This window comes from Rhagoletis pomonella, unplaced genomic scaffold (genome assembly GCF_013731165.1).
Source record: "Rhagoletis pomonella isolate Grant_MI unplaced genomic scaffold, Rhpom_1.0 Rhpom_scaffold_00001, whole genome shotgun sequence".
In the NCBI taxonomy this organism is placed as follows: Eukaryota; Metazoa; Arthropoda; class Insecta; order Diptera; family Tephritidae; genus Rhagoletis; species Rhagoletis pomonella.
Genome location: NW_023458555.1, coordinates 16,005,242 through 16,024,845, shown reverse-complemented (window position 1 = coordinate 16,024,845; position 19,604 = coordinate 16,005,242).

The window sequence follows — 19,604 nt, the reverse complement described above, 5'->3', positions numbered from 1 at the left end:
GAGAAAATTTTTGCTTTTCCTAATCCTGCGCAGTTCCCCTCTAGTAATTTACACTACGAATACTTCCGCTTTGAAGATGCTAGCAAAGTTGGCTAGTCGGAACAAGAAAGAGACACATTCAACACTTCAGAGAACACCCCCGCACCCACACCACAGTCCATTTTGGACACGTCAGTATAGATTTTAGTGGAATTGTCCTCGACTATCCTGCGCCCTTACCCTAATCCCGTCTGGAAGGAAACTTCACTTGAAAGTTTTTCTAGAAGTCTATAATAAATCTGTAAATATTGACTCTTTTTTAGTTTTAGTTCCTGCGGAAGAGGGAAGCAAAGAAAATCATTAAAATGACTTAAAGGTAGGTGGCAAAAGTCACTTAGTATGTTCACAAAATTATAAAATTTTGATAAGAAAATTTTGAGTAAGGCGTGGCAATAACAAGACACTCGCTACGAATTGTGGGAGAAGCTCGAAACCAAATTTTAACCAAAATATAATACAACATATGTATTTTATGTGTTTGCCATTCTTATATTGAGAAATTCATATGTAAACTTCCGCTGATTTTATTAGACATAAATGATAAGCTATCAAATTAAATGAATTTCACGTTCCATTTGTTGTCTTTTTTTTATGTTGCTAATTATTTTTGTTTGAACGTCTCTTAATCAGTTACTCGTGACTACATACTACGTGCCGACGTGACGCCGGCGTACCTAAGTACATCCGCACTTGCATATATGTATGTGTACATATGCATGTGTGTATATATGTAGTTTCACAAACATAATTTAGCTGATGAAATCAAATAGTTAGTGGCTTATACATCTGTATGTATGTATGTAAGTAATGCACATTAGGGTGGTCCAAAAACAGTTAAGTCGGAATTGTAATGCTCTCACCCCCTAGAATTGTGCTATGTCGATAAAAAGTAGATATACCTTTATTTTTAACCGACTTCACAAACAGGAGAAGGTTATTAGTTCGTCGAAATATATATTTTTTTGTATGTGTGTTACCGCATAAATTTGGACCACGTTAACCGATTTCAATAATTCTTTCTTCATCGAAAAGGTGGTACCTTAATGTCTTGTTTAGATCCGACATTGGCTCGTGAAGAAATTAACGATAATCTTAAATTTTTAAATGAGAATTGAAGTCGGTTTTGTTTTTGGCTTTAAAATTACTTGTTTTATTTGAAATCAAAAAATATTTAGAGGTCGCTCAAAGCGCTCAAAGTTTTCCATGTAATTTTATATGGAAAAAAAAACAATTTTTCGTAGAAATGGTATAGAATTCTTACAAATCAATATTTTTCGGTCGGAAAACACAGGTTCTCTTCAGGAGACTTTCAATAATAATACCCAATTATTTATTTAACCATTGTTTTAATACTAACAATTTTTTATTGCATTTTTCGGGGTTTTTTTGCATTTTTGGCGGACCTATAAATAGTTGCGATAAAAAAAATGATTAAATAAACAATTGGGTATTATTACTGGGAATCTTCTGCAGATAAATAGAGTTTTCCGATAGAAAAATTTTTAAGAATTCTATACCATTTCTACGAAAAGTTGTTTTCTCCCATATAAAATATATGGCAAATTTTGGGCGCTTAGAGCGACCTCTAAATATTTTTTGATTTCCAAATAAAAAATAGGGGTATATTTTTTTGGGTATAGAACAATCCTAGGGGGTGAGAGCATAAAAATTCCGACTTTTCTTTTTCACATGCATTTTTGTACCACCCTACTGCACATACAATGTACAAAGCCAAACGAACAAAATAATAGTGGGATTCATGAAACGTCGCAAAGTTGTCGGAAATGTCGCATTTGTCGCAAAATTTGCCACCTTGCGACACAGGTAATTACTTTTGTATGGAAACTTTCTTGCGACAAAATTGCGACATTGCCGTAGATAGTATTTGAGCTGGCAATCATTGCAAAGTCAAAGTAGCGAAACACATGTTTATTTGATTGTCTTCAAATACTTCAAGAAAAAGTATATCAGTTAGGGCTGCTTCGAAAATTGTAAAAACTTTTCTTTTTCTCTAAACCGCGGCATTTTTAAAAAATTTTACATTTGCAACGCAACAATGCCATTTCGCCAAAAATGCCACTTTGCGACGTTTTATGAATCGCACTAATGTATGCTTCTTAATCTTTTGCACTACAGTATTCGACCTTTTTAGCGCTGATTTATGCACCGCAGAATTACCAAAGTCTGGAATTTTTTTTGTGCTAACAGATTGGCGAATGAAAAGGGGCTAGAAAAACTGTATTATATTTTGAACTCATTTTTATGTCTCTCTGAGTTCTTGTATTGACAATTTATTGCATGCCTGCGTTAACTGAACTTGTATATGAGAATTAAAGTCGGTTTTGCATAAAAATTACTTGTGGGTTTTCCGGTGTACCACTGGACTACATGCCACTTACAATTGGCCATGTGAAAAACATGGATTCAAGATTTCATCCACAAACATGTAATGATTGCTCTTGTGCACCATTTACTGTCTTTAAGCAAGCAAGGCGTGCGAGAAGCTGAAGAAACAGATAGAGATTCTTAGAATCTGAACATCTTCTCATTTTGATTTAATATCGCAAATGGTCGCTGCAACCATATTGGGCATACGTTTTTTTTTTTTTTTTGTATTTCTGAGAAGAATTGTTGGCGCACGAATTTTGAGTGACATAAGTGTACTGCCATCCCCGGAAAATCTAACGAATTCAAGAATTCAATGGGCTAGTTAGCGTACCCATCTGAATTCATAGCGCTTTCCAATCATTTTCGGGTCATAAGAAGAGGCTGCAACAGACGTTTGTTTTGAGGGATTAATTTTACTGAGGTGATAGCGAAGGGAGCAATGTCTCGTGTAGTAGCTAACGAGATTTTTGAGGTCCTCTCTGTCTAAATTGAATAGTTTCTTTGCAGCTTCTTTTGAAGGACAGATAAATCGTTTGGCTCGTCTCTGCCCTGGGCCTTTCATCCAGTGCCTGTTGAACATTTTGTCTACCTAGTTTTTTATCGTCCCCAGAGCATAAAATACTGCGGTAGCTCCCTGTTGCGCTAGGCTGTCAACCTCCTCATGGCCATCATATCGCTCGCGGTGCCCATTCTAACATTCTTGGCTCCAACAGCAATACATAAATACTAGTTGAGAACTTATCTCTTGGGACTTCTGGGCCAGTAAGGCTGCCGACTGTCCAACACAATGCAGTTATATTTCAATGACGTGGCCCTTCTAAGACGTTGTCTGCCACAAATTTCTACTGCATGAATCTCCGCTTGAATGGTGGTTCGGGTATTTCAGCCCCAGTTTTACCATTTTCAAGTTTAGATCTATCTGTTTACCAAGTCTACACATTACGTTTATTGCATGGGTTTCCCGCATTACAAAGAGCTCGATCTGCAATGTTTGCCTCAAATTTCCTAGAATCTTCTAGTTTTAGAACTATCCATCGGACATTTCCAATATGGGGTCGTTAGCGAATTTCATTAGGACCTCCATGTGACCCGTCATATTTCCGAGCGATTTTAGGTCCGAAGCGTTTAGGCCTCTCTCTCAGTGCTGCTGTGGTCGGCTCGTTTTCTATTAAAATAGGAAAGCTCGGTAATTCAAGTAAGGAGCTGAGGTTCAAACCGTTATGTGCAATTTATTGGTGATAGTTTTGTTATGGGTAATATTATGCAGATTACCAAATCATCCGCGTAGCCTTTGCGTTTCAAAGCCTTGGCTGTTCAGTGTGAAAATGAGTTCATCTATAACCATAGTCCACAAAAGGGGAGAGAGTACATCAACTCGGGGTTATCCTCTTTTGTACTGATGTTTTGGGTTCTTTACATTGATAGCATGTGATGATGTGTTACCAAAAGCCCCTGAAATATCAATGGAGGTGCAAAGTGGCTATATTTTTAGACTCCAGAGTTTTCTAAATTTTTGAAGTGAGGCTTTGAATGGCAGTCTCTGTGAATTTTCCTGGTTGACAGGAGAACTGGTTCTTGTTCAGAGGCCGTTCCCTTCGGCTGACTTCTCTGATATACTGATCCAGTATTTTCTCCATGTCTTTTAGGAGAAAGGAACTAAGGCTAAATAATTGATCGGTAAGATAAAGGCAGTTGTTTCGGCTTATCCATTTTGGGTAGAAATAATCAGTTGATGTTGCGGAATTTGAGTAAAATATTTAAGGTTAAAAAATTGGTAAAAAAAATTTCGAGTAGTGAAATGCTGAATCTGTACTTGTTGTCAAATGGCAAAAGTTTTAATGACAATGTTGGGCATTTAAAAATACTCGTGCCATTGCGCTAATAAAAATTGCCATTAAGTCTGTTTCCACATGACATTTTTTAATGGCATACATTTTTTGTCATTTGAATGCCTAGTAGAAATTCGGCATAAGCAGTTCAAAGTCATACTCATTTGTACTACATACATACATATTTACACATGTAAATTGTGATGAGTTAATAGATAGCATTGACCGCGTAATTGAATTATTACTATCTCAATAAAAATGTATGTATAAGCATGACAAAACAATTTTATGGACTATGGATGGCTCAAGCTTTAAGTATGAGTGAAATATGCATGTAAATTAGGGTGGTCCAAAAATGCATGCGAAAAAGTTAAGTCGGAATTTCAAAGATCTAACTCCCTAGGATTGTTATTGATATACCCCAGTTTTTTATTTTGAATTCAGAAAACATTTGGAGGAAAACAAGTTTTTTCGGAAATGCAAGAGGATTCTTCAAACTCATTATTTTTCGATCGGAAAATTCTGCCTTTCTTCAGAACAGACATCTGCAGCGGGTGCATGATTTTCGTGTATACTCGATCATCTAACAAAACCCGTTTTGCATCGTTCTCTGTATACGAGCAGAAGTATTGTTCGTTATCGACTGAGCTCAAGACGAACATGTTTACCACAACACCCGGTTGCTTTTCATACATACTAGATTGGGTTCGGGTGCTTTGCAGCTCAATATACCCGGGTGTTCGAGTTTCAACCCGAGTGTGCACAAAATTTTCTTGATTGGCTTATGACGCTTTTGTTTCTACAAAAAATGTAGCCTTCTCATCGCGGTGTTCTTAGTTTTTGTGCGTAGAGGGTAAAGAGAAGGTTGAATTTTTCGGTAGTTTGTTTAAGTGTACATTTAACCATTTCTTATATTTTTGCTCATACAAAATGCGGCATCACGACGCCTACATACATTTAGGTATAAATGTGTGTAGATCGGCAATGCCTAAGCCCTATACACTCGGTGCACATTTATTTTTTGTAAAAGTACTTATGTACCTACATAGTTTTAGGCTGTGTTCTAATATATACACACACAGCTTTCCACGCGAAACTATACGAAATAGATGCAAAAACATTTTTGTCTACTTCGCTTCTATTTTTTTCATTGCGTATGCACAAGCACAAAGCAACAACATTTTCATATGCTTTGTGGGAACATATTGGCGCCAGTTACCTTCAGCGTAAATTTCTTTGTTGTCCTGCATTTTATCGCAATGTTCGGGTGTCCGTTTCATTGTTACACAAATTTTCGGGTTAGCTGCGGGTGTCCGAGTGTGGTGTTCGCTTGTGCTCAATTTATAGCGAGGGTGATCGAACAGACTCGTTCGTAACCAAAGCAGCTGTCGGGTATGCATCTCGATCGAACACATAGTAGCCGAGTGTGGCGTTCGCTTGTGCTTGATTTTTAGTGAGTGTGATCAAAAAGGCTCGATCATACTCAAAGCTGTTCTCTGCTTCAGAAGACTTGAAAGAATAGTACCCAATTTTTTGTTTTGCCATTTTTTAATACGAAGAATTTTTTAAGGGCCCCCTTTGCATTTCTTGGAGTTCTTAGAGCTTTTAATAAAAAACAAAGTTTGTATTAAAAAATGGTCAAATAAGCAATTAGATATTATTATTCTTAGAAGAAGCAGAGTTTTCCGATGTAATATAATAATTTTCAAGAATGCTATACCATTTCAACGAAAAATTGCTTTTTTTATAAAATACATGGAAAACTTATAGCAACCTTTAACTATTTTTTGATTTCAAAGTAAAAAAAAACAAGGTTTATATTTTTTCAGTATAGAAGAGTCCCAGAGCATTAAAATTTTTTTCGGACCACCCTAATGTACATACAACTAGACTCTGCTAGATAAAATGACTAATATTTTCTTTCGGTCCTTATGAAAATTTCCCTGCCGGTCACAAAATTTTAGTTGTGGCAAAATTTCAGCCCCTCTATTTTCATTTTAGAGTTAGCTTGCGAAAAGAAAATAATTTTCTTACGCCGCCGCCTAACGCCAGGTAGGCCTTTTATAAGAAGCTTTTTCAAAACTGAATTATGATCAAATGTTTGCCATTGTCTGCCGAGGGGCGCCGACGCTCAACAAAAACTTTTTACATAATTTTTGAATTTTGCTTGGACCAGCACTCTAATCTGGGTGGTAACCACTGATAGTACAAACCTTCAGCTATTCGATACGCCGACCCTACTCTACTCTAGTATCTACATCTAAAACATCTGCTTTCTTAACCGGCAACTGATAAATCCCTTGAAACGTTTATCTAAACGAGAAATTATATCAAAACTTTTACTCACGTTTTGTCGCATATCACATATCGTGGCATGAAATGAATTCGCTTGCACGCTGTGATATCATGTGCGGTTTTAGATGTACATATGCTTGCAAACGTTTTTATTCTTGTACACATGCATAACCATACTTATGTACATACTAAATACATACGCATATGTGTAAAAATCACGAGTTTGTGCACATACATACATACATAAATATTGATGCAACCACAAATTTCCAAACTTATTAAGTTGTTTATTTATAACTGCTAATATAATCACATGCAAATATTTACATACATACATAGAAGTTCGCCCTATGGGGTATGCGACTTAAGGATTTTTGCTAGGCAATTTCGATAAGAAAAAATTTGCAGTGCGTAGGAGTCGCCTTTTTTTAACTTTTCGTCATATCTTCGGCATTCAAAGGCGGATATAAGTATGATATAATCGCTGTTTTTGCCTGGAGGAGGCAATTGTTTTTGTTCCAAATTTCGTTGACCTCAAGTTCCCCGCTCTACTACTTAACCAACCAATATCCCAGTTCCTACTACCCTAACGTACCATCATAATGTCAGTAAATTAAAGCTCAACAAAAATTATTGCAGTGTGCTAAGAAAGCATCTCAATTATTCCAATAGGACTATTATAAATAAATTATGTTTTATGTGTTTCGATATTGCCTTGCAAATTACTTTAGGCTTGTACGGCGAACTCTTATTTGTTTGCTTATATGGTGGTACGGTCTCAAATATCATACATACAGACCAAAATTACATACGAATATATGTATGTATGAATGTATCATTGAGTGTACCTTTCTCCGAGAAGCGTTTTCAAGCAGTTTAAAAGTCATCAATCAACTCGTACTTAAGTGTACACGTGTAAACGATCTTTAGCGCCATGCTGCATGCTATGCCACTAACGACGATGGTCATTAACTGATGGCCATTAACTGATGTCCTTTAAAGCCAGTGCAAATAGACATAACGAACCATCAACATATGTACAATACATATCTGTAACATATATATGTATGTATGTATGTATTTACATATGTATGTAGGACCTCAAAAATGCTAACTAAGTAGACCGATAAAATGTACAACCTAGGAGGCGGCATGGCAGATGACTGCAATAAGCACGTCTGCCAAAGGTTACCTAAGTGAATGATCAATCGGAAAGCAACTTTTTAATAGGGACATTGCTATTCCGGAGGGAGTGAATTTGTACCAAGTTGTGTGATGAAAAATTTTCTCATCAAAGGTACTTACATAAATCAGAGCTGAAAACTTGTTTTAAACCGACCGAAATAATTTGACAATTCGTCAAAAATGTTGATTGGGTAAAATGAAGTTTACCTGTACCTATAAATAAAGTATTTCTTCTCAAGTTAGAATTTTTCTTTTGACCTTCTTTGGTTCCCCAAGGGTTTTAACATTTTTTTTTTCTTTCTTTCGTTTAGCTTTTTTACTGTGAACACTTGCATATTTCCGCGAATCCAACAAGTAAACAAATACATAAATTGCCGAATCACTTAGTTACGCTTCGATTTCGCCATTATAAACAGACAAAAAGTTTCATAAGCAAGCGAGTGCTGATCAAGTGAGTTGCTCACGTAAGTCGTATGTATGTGTGTATGTATGTATGTATATTTTCCCAGTTGTATTTATTTAGTGTACGAATATTTGTTATAACAGCTTTTTATTTGTAAATTCTTGTTAGAATTTTGCACTTTTGCAAATATTTTCCAATTCATTTATTTATTTTGTGATATTTACTTTTCATTCAGTCAATAGAGACCGTAAAGCAACGATGCAAATGATATTATTTGATTTGACTTGCATGCAAAAATATTTATTTATTCTTATCTATATGTAAGTACATTAGGGTGTTTCTTAATAAATCGAATGAAAGATATTTTTAGGGTCTAACCGCTTCAATCGGTAACACCACTGTCATTAGATATCACATAGTATAAATTTTGCTTCCGATTGGAGACGGTTAAGGCGTGTCACACAGGGGGCAAAGAGACTCAAAAAAATAAAATCAGTTTTTTTTTCATCGAAGATATCATCGATTGGAGTCGATTAAGGTGTGTCGCAAAGGGGTCGAAGACCAATACCTCTAAGTACTCAAAAAATTAAAAATATGTTTTTTCATTTATTGCCCAAAATCGATACTACTAAAGTCGAGGATATCACATATAAATTTAAGTTCCGATTGAAGTCGGTTAAGACGTCGTCATAGAGTAATCTGAACTTTGGCCCCTATGCGACATGCGACCGGGGCTGAGGCTTAGGAAATCTGATGTAAAAATTTGCGCCCTACATTTAAGGATCACCCTAAAGTGCATACATAGCACACATTTATGTACATTAGACCGTACCTGAGTTTAAAGAATTTTTGTATTTCGGAGAAAAATGTTTTTATTGCCGAATTTATGGTCGCCTTTTTTCCATATTTCGTCGTATCTTTGGCCTTTACAATAGGATTTTAAAATCTGATGTACAGGTGTTAATTTCTCGTGAAGACATTTTTTGGTTGCAAAGTTCATTGACATTAAATAGCCGTTTCTATTACTTACCCTCCAGATCTCAATTTTTATCAGCCTAACGTATCACCCTAATGCCAGTAAATCAAAGCTCGCCAAAAATCATTAAACATTTGCTAAGAAATTATATATTGATTATTTCAGTAGAACTACTTTAAACAAAATATTTATTGCCGATTGTATGTGTCAGCGACGAAAAATAAATAAATTAGACTCAGCGATGTACGGCGAGCTTTTGTTTTTGCTTGTTAGCTGGTACGCTCTAATGTACATACATATGTACATTGCAAACATGTAAGTACTTATACTCTTATGTAAGCCTTTGCAAGTCACTTTGGGTGTAAATTCAGTGCAACAACACCCATTCGCATGGATTGTGCAGGCAGCTGTTCCTCCTACAAAGGTATTTATTTCTGCTTAGCATTTTGAAAGCGTGGCAGCATATAACCACATACACATACTTAGTACGTCTGTAATTTTTAGCTTGTTATGAAATCTCTTCAGTGCTAGAGAGTCGGAGTTTGTTTTCGTACAAAATAAAAATTTTAAAATAACCAAAAGCAAGAAATATTTATATCTATTTATATAACACTGCGCGCTAGAGTAGCCAGATCAAAATAAAAAAAAATCGATTCGCATCGAAATAAAAGTAATCGATGCAGGAAATCGTAAAAAAAAATAAATTGACTTTCGATGATAAGGAAAAGTTAAATCGATCTCCCAAGATCGTTTCATACATTGTCAAACAACGTTTCTTATTTAATTAAAAAACAAAAAAAAAAACACTGCGACCTGACCAAAACACCGTTGGTCCGACCCGTAGATCCGACCCCGACAGCTCGCTACTTGGATCTACCGTTAGTGGAGCTTGACGACTACAACAACAACAACACCTGACTAAGATTGAAATTACAAACATTTAAGTAATTTTTAAAGCATTGTAAATTCTTCATAACGGTTTCAATATGCAGATTTATACAAAAGCTATCAGGTAGCTAACAATTCGTAAATAATTCTGAAAAAAATCCGAATTATTGTTGTTTGTTAATTGAGTTCCGATTTAATCGATTTAAAAACGGCATCTCTACTGCGCGCACTGGAAGCCAGCAGCTGGGTGCAGTGAATCACACAGCAATTATAAGGAGTTTATGTATGTATGTATGTATGTATATGTAAAAATAAAAATAAAATCTTCAAATTCGACAAATAAAACCAAATAAATGCAATTTCTGCCTCTCGTCTTAATATACTTTTCTATCTACATACATACATATTTACTTTCTGCATACCGAATTATGATGTGACACAAATCTCGTCGAATATTTATTCATGCACACATACCTATTTTTGTAAGTGGGGCGTTCCATACCAAAACGGACGGGGTTCACACTTCATGTGTTTGAATTTGTTTCAAATTTTTAGGGTTCATGCATAAACATAAATAATAAATAAATAAGAAATTTGAGCTTGATTAATACATTTTTGAAAACTTTACTACAGCACAAAAACAAAAACAAATCGATCAAATTTTTAGGGTTCATGCATAAACATAAATAATAAATAAATAAGAAATTTGAGCTTGATTAATACATTTTTAAAAACTTTACTACAGCACAAAAACAAAAAAAAATCGATTCAATAGTTTTCCAAATATCTCGAAAACGGGACGAGGAAAAAATTTGAAACAAATCACACATACACACATCAAAATTGTCTATTAAAAAATATATTAAAAATTATTTTTTTTCTGGAAAAATTTTTCACAAACAAATTTATTGATTAAAAAAAATAGTTTTTGAAAATATGCCAACCCAAAAAAATTAAAAAAAATCTCAATGGTAGCTCTGAGTATTGCGCAATATTTAAGTATAGTATTATGGGGTGCGCTCTACAATAGTTTGAGTTATGAAGTTTTTTTACACCGAAGTTGAGTAAAATGAGTATATTACAAATTTTTACATTTTTTCAAAATTTTTTTTTTTGAGTATGCAGAAAAGTGCAAAAAAAAAGCCAGAAGCATAAAAACTATTAAAAATCAAAGCACTGGTGTAGCTTAAATCTTGCACTTTATTATACCAAACTTAAATGGGCAACAAGACTGCATACTCAAAAAAATTCTAAAAAAATTTTACAAATTTCTAATGTACTCATTTTACTCAAATTCGTTGTAACAAAAAATTCATAACTCAAATTATTGTAGAGTGCACCCCATAATACTACACGTGAATATTGCGCAATTTTTTGAGATGGCATGTTTTCAAATCCTAATTTTTTTTTTATCAAAAAAGTTGTATGGGAAAAAAGTTTTCCAGAAAAAAATTTTTAAAATATTTCTATTCATAGAGAATTTTGATGCGTGTATGTGTGATTTTTTCCCCATTTTTTCCGCACCGCATTTTCGAGATATTCGGAAAACTATTAAGGCGATTTGTATTAATCAATCTCAAATGTCATATTTATATATTATTTATGTTTATGCATCAACCCTAAAAATTTGAAACAAATCAAACAGATGAAGTGTAAACCCCATCCATTTTGGTATGGAACGCCCCATATCTGAAGGTTTATTTTTTACCTAAATTCCATTTAAACCTATCAGCGTATACCTAAATACACTCAAGTACATTTTTGTATTTGATTTTAACTTATTTCTTTTTCTAAATTCAATGTCGACTTCATCCGTGTACCTTCCCCTTACTCCTACACGCCATTGCTTCTAAAAATTCTATGCCACACTCACTGCCAATGCAGGCAGACAAGCAAACAAGATATTCCCCAGAGGTCGGCCGGTCAAAGGCGCGTGTGCCTGTCGGCATGTTTGGATGTGTAAAAAATTTTACAATATTAAGTCTTTCTCTCCATCTCACTTACACTCTTTTTCCGTCTTGCTGTAAGGATATTCTGATGCACAGTGTTTAAGATAGAATAAAGAAAATTTTAAAATTGAAAAATATTTTAAATATTTACAATGAAAATGCCAGCGATGACGAGTGTCGCATGCGCTGGAACAATAAGCTTTTCGAGGACATTGATGTAGAACTGTGTACAGTGCTGACAACTGTACAAAGCCAGAAGGTATCACACTGCGGTGCCGAACCCTGTCCATATTCATCTATCGAGGACTTTGCTCGCCGGATGTGTTTTGATCGCCACTGATCTAGGAACTATGCAATAGACGAGATCTTTTCAGTTTTAGAAATCATATTTTCCCTGCGCAAAGCTTTGTTTATTAAGCTGGCGAGAAAACTTCTCTCAAACCTTCTAATGCCTTTCTGTTATGAGCGAGCTTTTAACAATAAAACTATCGGCATAAAACACTGATGGGCACTGCCTTGCCCGCGGACAAAGCTCTTTTAAGCTTTCTATACATTTTGTATAGCCGCGTGCAGAGGAAAAGCTCTCTCTGCGCATCGCTAGCATAAAACATTAGATTTCTGATTGAGAATTACAAATCAACATTCCTTATAAAGATGGGCGCAGGACTAAATATTCAGTCCCGATCTCGTCCATCCCGACATTAAATTTTTAAGTCCCGAACCCGCCCATCCTAACGTTTTACAGATTTGTACCGCGGGTCCAATATGTCGCGATTTCTATCACTGAGTAAAATTAACCAAATTGTTTTTTTTTTTATTTTTTTTTTATTAAAAGTATAGTACAGTTAACAGCAAAAGCCACAAGATTTTTAGTTTTTCCTAAAAGAAGGTACGCAACACCTTCAGTGAAAAAATTCGCAAAAATCAACGGAAATTTTTCGAGACTTGAAACTTGCACTTTATTGCATTTACTAAATAAAATTAAATGGACTACAAAGCTGCATATTACAAGAAATCGATTTGAAAACGATAGTCGTTAGTCATCAGTCAAAAGTCTTAAGCCATAAGTGCTAAGCCTTACTTATAAGTTTCAATTAAACGTGATTCAAGTCATTGAATTCGAATTTATAATTTAGAAATTCTGTGAAACCGGCTGATATGTTTTTTTTTTTTAATTTTTCGTGCTGACGCCCAATTTTTTGATTCTACCTACAGTTCAAGGATTTGCATTGTATTGAAAAATATGTATGTAACTAAATCGTTACGTCAACTTTCGCCTACATTAACTGCCTATTAGTTTCCAATGCAAAAAAAAAATATATACAAATATTAACCTAAAAATAACAGTATCTATACAAATAAAAATCTATTTTTAGACCATCCTGAGGACACTGTGTATGCGCGCCAAAAATAAGCCAGAGTACGACGACGTGTAAATTATTAACAGAGACACACACATACGAGTGTACATATACATGCGTTGATGTTACGCCACACGAAACACCCGGTCGGGCCAATTGTCGACTACAAGTAGGACGAAATCAATTCCAGCTGCCACACGAACTATTTATGTAGGTATGTGGCTATGTACATTAGGACGGGTCATTCTTTTTTTTTTTTTAATGGGCCTAAAATCAATTTGGAGTTTGCCACATTGTGAAAATAGGTTTCGAAAAAATTGGGGAAGTTTTGATACCAATGGTTTCTTCTGCAAAATCCCCTAAAATTATAGATAGAATCCTTTTGTGCTATACGCAACGCGCATAGTTGAAAAAATGTCCCATACAAATTGACCCGCCCTAATATACATATGTACATTTATATGGGCGCTGATTGCCGCCACAGTTGTCTTATTCGACCTAAATTCGTCCTTGACAAGCAAGGTAAGACCGAAAATGGAGTGACTTATATTTTAACTGCTTGCCTGAAGCTGGCATACTCGTACATATATACATAGCTACATATACATATGTATATGGCAAAAGGCAACCGAAAGGGATTATAACAAAAGCGTAAAAAGGAAGAATCAATTCTAGAAGGTAGTCAGCGCCAAGCCCACAAGAGCAAGATGGCTGCATTGCGATGCGCTTAATTTAAGTGACAGCGTGGGTAGCGACGCCAAAACGGAAGTACACGCGCGCTTATAGGAAATGGAAATAGCGAGAATTCATGAGCATTAGCGTAACGATAGAAGCGCTGACTGGTTGGCAATGCAAAACGATTTGCGCACATTTTTGTAGTTAGTAGTCTTTTTTAATGTGGTTGTTGTTGTTGTTGTTGTTACTAACATAATATTTTAACTAGCGCGTGGTGGCAAGTGCAATATTGCAGCAAGTCGTTGTCATTGTCCTTCACGGTTAGCGAGCAACGAGCATATGGCTGGACTTGCGTACAAACATACATACATACATATGTCCATTTGTATGGATGTATGTATGTATGTACAAAATTTACGTAGCGTAAACGAAGGTTTAGATAGTATTGTATTTTGCTTGAATGACGGCTGTCCTTAACGCAAAGCGTACAATGCGAAAAAACAACAGCAACAACAATAAAGCGCAGTCAAATGCTGGCACTTCCAACACTTCCCTCCTTCATTGTTGTACTTACTACCCCTTTGTTTTGCTTTGTTCGATGGTGGTGGCATACAATCGTCGGCATATACATATGCATGTGTGTATGCATATGAATGGCAAACATGCAGATTTATTAAAATTTAAAAACATACATGTACATTGTACAACTTGGCCTGTGTGTATGTATTAAGTGGCCATGACAGTAGCGGCACGTGTCTGCTGCCTAACCGCTCCACTCCCTCCATATGTCTTTCGGCAGACATCCGTTACGTTTTTTGTTGATATGATTTGTGATATTCATTTTTCTTTGTGTGGCCTTAAAGGCAAAAATACTTACAGCGAGGAAAAGTGTAGAAAAAAAGTTGCATGCAACGTTCTACGTTGTCAACAATTGTTTTATTTTTTTGCGTGTTTATGTTTTTTGTTGATTTTTTTTCTTGTCGTTGCTCTTCGCTGGAATGTGTTTTCGTTTCGCAGACACGCCAACCGCCTTATTAGTGATTTCCTTTGTTGGTGTTTTTTTTTTTTGTTATTGTGTTATTCTTTCACATGCAATTACACCTGAACTTTGAACTTTGCTTCCTTGGTTTTTCTTTTTTTCTCAAAAACTTTCGCTGTAGTTAATTTTGCACAAATACAATTCTCACGCAATCTCTATCATATCACTGCTATTTTTAATCACAATTTATTTTTATAAATAATTCGGTATGTATTTATGTATATATGTATATTTTATAACACCTGTTTTTTTCATTTACTCTTATGTATTTACATACACATTTTTTTTTTATATCTCAAAGCAAACTATGTATAGCATTTAGCTTTTATGTATTTATACTTGTAGATGGATAATGGTTTTATGTTTGTTCGCACGCGCGTGTGTCCGTTTACACTTTGCTTCTTGCTTGGTCGTTTGTTTATGGTCGCACGACTACTTCGAGTTTGTGTGATAGCTTTTATCGTTTATACGACTTGGCATCAACGGTTCCGCACAGCAAAAAAAAGCTCATCTCTATAGCACGACGTGAAGTGTACGATTAATTTAACGCGAGTGTGGCATAGCAATGGCAAGCGTTCGCTTTTGTATTGCACGAGCAGATTTGAATTGATTGCAAGTGGTGAGTACAGTGTTGCCTATGCGCTGGTTTATCCCCGCTTTTGGTAAATTTATGTTAATGATTTCTTCAGCTGTCACAAGGGAATTTGCTTTGTACCACTTTGTTTACAGAACGGTCGGTAAAAATCTTAATCTTATTCTTAATGCTAATCTAAATCTTAAACTTAATTTTAATATTAATATTAATCTTAGTCGTAATGTAAGATCTTAATCTTAATCTTAATCTCTGTCTTAATCTTAATCTTAATTTTAGTCTTAATCTTAATCTTAATCTTAATCTTAATCTTAGTCTTAATCTTAGTCTTAGTCTTCTTTTAGTCTTAATCTTATTCTTAATCTTTATCTTAATCTTAATCTTAATCTTAATCTTAATCTTAGTCTTAATCTTAATCACAACCTCAATCTCAATCTTAATCTTAACCTTAACCCCCATCTTAATCTTAATCTTAACCTTAATCTTATTCTTATTAACCTTAATATTATCTTATCTTATTATCTTATTAATCTTATCTTATCTTATTATCGCATTATTAACCTTAATCTTAATCTTATTATCTTATTATTAACCTTAATCTTAATCTTCTTATCTTATTAACCTTAATATTATTCTTAATGTTATTCTTAAACTTAACCTTAATCTTAGTCTTAATAGTCATCTTAATCCTAATCTTCATCTTAGTCTTTATCTTAGTCCTATTCTTAGTCTAAATCTTACACTTAATACTAATTTTACCCTTAATCTTAATCTCAATATGAGTCCTAACATCTCCCTTATACTAGGTTCACATATAAGTAGATTATCCTCATTTTTGAGCTTAACACCCTAATCTGTAATTATAACAAGAGATTAGCCATATAAAATTCGTCCCTTGTTAATCTGTAATTATAAAATAATCTCAGATTTAACCGATAACTTTTCGGTGTCCATCCTAGTTTTATCGATTGTTTTTGCGAAAAAGAGGAGAAATGCCAAATGTAAAAGTAAACAAAAATGTACGCTAGCAAGTAAAAGAGGTTTGTAAAGGTATTTTTAATAAAATGTTAAGTTAAAATATTTTTATATTGCTTATTATAGCAGAAAAACGTCATCACGGTGGCACAGAGAAGAAACATAACTTTTCCTTGAGATGTGAGAATAACGAGCACAACAAATTTGACGGCGAATAATCTGAGATTTGCCTGTGTAAACGGGGTGATTAAAAAACGAGCTTTGATTGAGATAATATTGATATGTGAACATAGTTTTAATCGCGATCTTAACCTTAATCTTAATCTTAACCTTAACCTTAACATTAATCTTAATCTTCATCATCATCTTAATCCTAATCTAAATCTTAATCTTAATCTCATTCTTAATCTGAGCCTTAATCACAATCTTAATGGTTCTCAGCCACAGCCACCAACCGTTGGATTTACAGCCAATCGAGCGCAATGAAGATTCCCTTAAAACAATTATCCAACAGTTAGGTTTCTAGACCATATGGAGGGGGGAGGATATCTAACATCGGCGCTTGATCGTGGCCGAGAAAAGCATCTGACATCGATATACATACATATGTATATATGTACATCAATATCACAGGTCATGCAGTCTACTAACTAATGCTACTAAGAACGTTGTTGGTACTGTCATGTAGCCAGCTTCAGACAGGCAAGCCGCTGTTTAACGGGGTACTGGTGTGCATTCATAGAACCACGCAAAGAGAGACAACGATCTTAAGGAGAAAAAACCCCGATATGGACGTTGCAAAGTTCAAAAAACCTAACGCGGCGACCCACTCAAGCCCAACCAAATATGCGTCTCGCCCATGAAAACGTTGGACAAGGTAACATTTTCAGCCTGCTTCCGCCGATGGATCTGTAAGTAGCCAAAATCAAGAAAGTTTAACCTTAAGGTAAAAGATCAGCGGAGCACTGTCTTCTTGCAGAGGCGAAGCGAGCTGGCCGAATGGTTGTCGGCAGACTTTTTAACTTTAGCTGGGTGCTCCACCCTAAGTTTTACACAGATTCCGGCAGTGAAATCTATTTTGACTAATTGGTCGTCAGACCCGGAGTGGAGCACGAATCGATAGCAAGTGTTATACATGAACCGTAGCAAAATGAGAACTGATTGCTGAGTGGATCAGATGCAGTCAAAAAAAAATTAAGACCTGCAATGGTAACGTCAGATCTCGGGTTGGCATCAAGAAATCGCGTGACCCTGGAGACTGACCACAAGCCTCGAGAAAAAAGCTGGTCTGATAAAATTTATCGGAAATAAGGTCCAGAATGTAGCCTTGATACGAGAGTTCTGGGTTGTCAATGGCAGTGTAGTGGATTGGGGTAGAACGGCTGGCGCCTCTACATACCATCTTCTGAAGCTCTCTATTAACCTCTTTTTTCTAGCGCAAGCGTTACTTTTTGCTATCATCAGCGTACTTTCCATACGAGGACTATCAGCCACCACCACTAACAGTCCGTAAACTTGTGGGATACGTCAGACCCTGAGAGATGAACTGGTAATGGGGTGTAAGGGGAGAGTTTTGACAGCAAAACGGGGTGATCCCATTTTGGAATTTATACTTTCTACTCACCTGGAAAAATTTAGGAAGGGGAATAACCCAACGTTCCGTAGCAGAGTTAGAAAGTATTAAAGGCATTAAATGACACAAATTTCAATGACAGAGTTGGGCTTTAAGAAATATCTGTGCCATTACGTTAAGAAAAATTGTCATTAACTTCGTTTCCACATGGCATTTTTTAAATGGCACACAAACTTCGTCATTTCAATGTCTAGTGGAAACTCGGTTTAAGGTAGTAATACTGGTCAAATATTCGGCTACAACTAAAAACCAAATTCGAAATTAGAGCAGTTAATCGTATGAATGCAGTTCGAGCTATTTTGTACTACATATAACTACGCCATGAGCAAAACTGCTTAAAATGAGCAACGAGGCGTATGAGTAACATAAAATTTATTCGAATTCTATGAATACAAAATTGTATGTTTTTGTTGCCAGCATCAAGTTTTTTCCTCTGTGATCCGATTTTCTTTCTAAATTTTATTGTTTGAAAATGAAGTTTTGTAGAAATTCCTATGGCCAATATTTGGCTACCTGCTTATGAGATGGTGTAACGAAATTTACCCGTCACAAGAGTGCACAGAATGCGAAAATGGCTTAAGAATTGGCAGGAACTTTATTTACCGGTAACAAAATGTTTGTTACCAACGCAGAATAGGCCTGTAAATAGTTATTCCATCATTGCCATTTACCCTCGAAATTTTCCCCTAAAAAATTTACTCAAACAACCAAAAGCAACACTGTTATTAGTTCGCTATATTCACCACCGCAGTTGAGAATCTATACGAAGGCGTAGTAAACACTTAAACACATGGGAGACAAACACAAGCATTTCCGCTTCAACTCTCTTACGACTCATGCAGCCGGCATCAGGGTTGCCATTTTAGTAAATTATTACCAAAATTGGTAGAAAAAATTGCGTTGGTAAAGGGTAAAATATTCTCATTTTGGTAGATTTTTGTTAAAGTAAGTGATTTTTATGGGTTTAGTTAAAGCGCAAACAATATTCTTACACAAAAAAATAGCAAAAAATGTTTACTTAAAAACCTAGCGAATATTAAAACAAATACCCATTAGCTTATAATAACTCCAGTTAAAGTTTTTTTAATGATGAATTTTCATTGTTGCCTTTAGTTTCATCACTTTCGCTTTTGGTTCAAGAAAACTGAGAAGATGCCATTAATCTCAAATACCATATCAGTAGTTGAATAAAAGGTTCCTTAATAAACAATTTTAATTTTTATTGAAATAACTAAAAAGTAGAACTAGACTATAGTTTTTTATTAAAATAACTAAAAAAAGTTATTGGTAGGTATTTTCCAGATTTGGTAGATTTTTTCCAAGTGGATGGTAAATATTTTTTCTTGTCAGTGGCAACCCTGGCCGGCATGCTTTGTA